Below are 4,735 nucleotides of genomic sequence, written 5' to 3'. Positions count from 1 at the left end.
GGAGGAGGGTAGGGAGTGTGGCAGAAGGGAAGAGGTAGACAGGGTAAACGGGGGTCAAATATAGAGGGGTAGGGAGAGGGAGAAGTGGGTAAAGGAGATCAAAGATATGGTAGCTGAAGGAAACTGGACTCTGGGTGGTAATCACACAATAAAATATATAGATGTCAAATTATAATGTACACCTGAAATTATATAATTGTATTAACCAGTTACCCCAATAAACTTAAAAAAATAATTTAAAATAAAATAAAATAAAAATAAAGAGAAAGTTCAGAAGTTTAAAAAAAAATAGTAAGAACAACTGCAATGTTCATCATGTGATAAATGGATTTAAAAAATGTAATATGGCTATACAATAGAATATTATTTGACCAGAAACAGAAATGAAGTACTGATACATGCTACAACATAGATAAACCTTGAAAATATTATTCTAGATGAAAGAAGCCAGACACAAAAGGCCATATATCATATGATTCCATTTACATAAAATATCCAGAATAGACAAATCCATAGAGACAAAACAGATTAGTGTGTGCCAGGAACTGAGGAGAGGGGGACTAGGGAGTGAATGCTAATGGGTACAGGGTTTCCTTTGGGGATGATGTAAATATTCTTAAAACCCATAATTTTGATAGCTGCAAAACTTCGTGAATATACTAAAACCCATTGAATTGTACACTTTAAGTGAGTGAATTATATGGTATGTGAATTACATCTCAATAAAGATATAGATATATAGATATAAAATCATTAAGCAAATAATCAAGAGAATATCCCAGAGCTGAAGAATGGAAAAAAAAAAAAGCCCTCATCTAAATATGTCATTGGGAAATTTCCAAACCCCAAGGATAACAGGAAGATTCTAAATTATTACAAATTCTCATCTATGAAGGAATGAGAATCATCCAGTTGTAGGATGTCTCATCAGCGGCACTGAACACCAGACGACAGCTTTCAATGCTCGGAGGGAAAATGATTTTCAATACAGAATCATGTATCCAACCAAACTACAAATCAAATAAAAATCAAGGAGAACTAAGAAAATTTCCCTCCCATATGTTCTTTATTAGGAAGATTCCTAAGGATGCATTCCCACAAAATGTGGATAAAAAAAAAAAAGAAGTTATGTGACTTAGAAAAAAGGAAATTCATCTAAGTAGAACAAAAGAGATAAGTCCCCAAATGCCAGCTGTGTAACAGCCATGTGAGGGAACAACCATCCAGATTGCAGCAAGAGGACAGAAGTTTCTTAAAATGCATCCGAGAATATTCCCTTTATTCCAGGGACTAGACACAAACTTTGAGGAAAAAAAACAACTTAAGCATGAGATAAAGTTAGATAAAGATGTAAGTTTTAAAAATTTTCATCTCCCATAATAGCCATTTACTATAACAGGAAATCAATAGAAAATATCACAAATTAAAAAGAAATAGGGGACTAAATATATTATTTAGTGAAGTGAAGACAATATCGGAAGAATTTAAAATTTTTAAACTCAGAAACAGTTAAAAATTAGATGTGGTTCCCTCTATCAAGGAAGATTAGTGATAGAGAAAGGTGGGGAAAGGGGCTATTATTTTGTTATTATAAATCTTTAATAGCACTCTATTTTTTAACCATAACTATGTATTATTTCAATAAAAGTTTTTAAAATTTAAAAATAAAACATATTTACTTACTGATCACTTACCATATATAAAGCACTATGTTTAGATACAAAGAGAGATATGAAGTTGAAAAACTTATATTTTCATTGAGTAAGATCAAATATACATGCTAACTATGGGACTTGGTAAATCAAAATAAATATTATTAGCGATGTTACCCCTTCCCCCAAAAAGGTGGAATGAGTGATTAATTCTGCCTAAAAATAAAGCAAAGTTGTATAAAATATTGGGAAGATTTTGATGGATGGAGAAAGGAAAAAGTATATTCTAGTTTGTCCTAAAATACATTCCACAAAAGGATAATCATTTTTAGACATTCCTAACCAGAAGCCAATTACACCTTCCAGGAAGGAGCTGCTATTTTTGAAATACTCATCTCAAGAGGAGAAGAAATATTCAGAATATTTCATGCTAAGCTCAGACTTACCTGTACCAGAAAATATTTTCTGAGCTTATGAGTCACTTAGTTACTTAAAGAAGAAAATCCTGAGAGAAACAAGATTATATTGTATCAGTGACCATGAAGATTAAATTCATTTACCTAGAACAGTTTCTGTTGACTTATGCTTTAAGTTGACTTCTCTAATTCTGTAATAAAAACAGCAGAGTTTGTTTCATGGAAAATGTTTACATTAAATCATAGTTTGAGTGTTTTCTCCTTATTATTTTTTTATTAGTGCATATTTTAGTAATTTCTAACTCCAAACTTTGATATTTATTGAAGGTTTAGATTTATAACCAAATTTATCACTACCTTTGCCAACAAACTTGATGTAAGTATTTTATTTATCATTGATTTTTCCCAAAGAAATGAGGTTTTTTTCCACCCAAGGTCAACTTGGAGTCAAAATAAGTTATCTACACTAAAACTTAATGAGTTTTGCTATAAACTTACTTGAAAAAAAAATCACAAGAACTTTTTGATCAAAACAACTTTTTGTTGTCAAATATTTTTAAAATAATTATTCTACTTATTAGCACCTGTGTGCCTTTTATTACTTAAATATACATCAAATTGCTATAAGGATGAGGGGAAATTAGAATATTTTAATAGCTTAAGAAACATTTAATAGTTAATAATGATTTTTTAATATCATATAAAATTTCATTAAAATCTCCTCTGTCTCCTCTCTATTCTTCCACTCTACCTGCTTAATCTCAACTGCTTTTACAAATCGACCTCATTTACTCAGGCAGAAATAAGACTAGTGGGAAAGAAAAAAATGTGCCTTAATATTTCAAGTTTGACAAATGCTTGCTGAGTACCTATTTTGTGCAAAAAAACTATGCTAGGTGCTCTGGAGAATATAAAAATAGTATGATACCTGATCTCTGTTCTCAATCTTGTACAGAGAGATTAAATGAACATGAAATTGCAAAACAATGCAATGTAAGGAATCAGTGCCAATGGGAGTGGCACAGACAGCAACTTGTAGACCTTCTGAGAAGGAAAGACTCAGATAGAACTGGAGTGGAATGAACTGATGGTCTCCAAGGAAGATGTGGGCCTTGAGGGCTAAGTTTAAAATGTTGGGTGGGTAAAGGAGAAACAAGTGCAGGCCATGCAAGGACAATGACATGAGCGCAGTCGCAGAGACAGGAAGGAGTGTACTGTGTTTGAAGTTTTAGACCAAACTGAGGCAAACTCAGGGAAGAGTGGGCTAAGTTTTAGAACGTTAGGAAACAATGTGTAAGCAATCAAAAATGTGAGAGCACGGAAATGTGAAGAGGAGGATGACACAGCAAACCAGCTTTTGAGTAGATTAATACTTCAGCCTAGTACGGAATGAATATTAAGAGAAGTATAAGATAGAATATTATTTAACTTTCCAGAAGTGAAGTGATAGGAATCTAAATAATGGTGGTAGAAGAAAAAATAAAAAATAAACAACAGATATGGAAAAAAAAAATCAAAGAATAAATCAACAGGATTTGTTTATTGACTAATTTGAGATAGCTCTGAGGTATATATGTAAATATAACTATAAACTTCCAATCTCAACATGTCTAAAACTGAGCTCAGAATCTTCCCCCACCCAAACCTGTTCTTCCTTCTGGTTCTTTATCTCAGTAAATGGTATGTTCATCAATCCAGTTGCCCAAACCAGAAACTTAGATGGAAGATGGTACCAATTCTTCACTCTTCCCTTCCCTTGCCCTCATCTTCAGTCAGTCACCAAATACTAATATCCCTCTATTATTTCTCAAATTACCTACTTTTCTCCAACTTTCTGCTATTTTTTTCCCCTGATCCAGGCCACCATCAGCTCTTTATCACAAGACTCCTAAACAGTCTCCCTGTCATTCATCCCACTACTCCCCCATTACATTCTGAAACTGTAGCCTGAATTATCGTTCTAAAAGTAAATTTGATCAGATAGTGGCAGTATTGCAACTTAACCCATTTACATAAGCAGATAAAATGCAGCTTCTTTATTTCCTTTTATCTTCTTCATGGGTCCTCATTATATAAAGTAGTAGAAGAGAGTGGGAAGCACTTAAATTCGCTAGTTGAGAGAATTTTCATTTCTTCTCTTTTTTAAGTCTCTTTTAGGTAGCTCAGACGTCCCTGGAATTTTGTTTCAATTCACAGGCTTCTCTCATATTTTCAACAGCACTATCAGTTGTATAGCCACTGGGAATCTTCCTGCCACACATCAAAAAGACTGAGATTACCCCTGGTAATAGTTCCTAAATAATAGTTCCCTCTTCATTCATCAATTCACTAAATCCATTTATTCTTTTCTTTGTGTAAAACTTGGCCTACTTGAAAATATCCAACTCAAGTCTGCTCCTTATTCAAGTGAAAGTTATGTAGCTGGTGTCTATATGTGACCTAGTTAACCCAGACCATAAGCCCTTGTAAAGGCTCTAAAGTAGTACCTGGGGGCAGCAATGAGGTACCCTCCAAGAACTGCAGACAGGAACATTATCCTGAGAACTATTTTTGTTTTGAAGATTTTTCCTTTTTTCTGATAAAAGTAATAAATTTATTATAAAACTGAATCCTATATTTAAAAATCAACATGTATGAAGGCATAGTAGTTATTACATCTGTCTATCC

Source organism: Pteropus alecto, unplaced genomic scaffold, assembly GCF_000325575.1.
Source record: "Pteropus alecto unplaced genomic scaffold, ASM32557v1 scaffold72, whole genome shotgun sequence".
Classification (NCBI taxonomy): domain Eukaryota; kingdom Metazoa; phylum Chordata; class Mammalia; order Chiroptera; family Pteropodidae; genus Pteropus; species Pteropus alecto.
The sequence above is the reverse complement of the archived record's forward strand: the minus strand, read 5'-3'. Positions refer to the sequence as shown.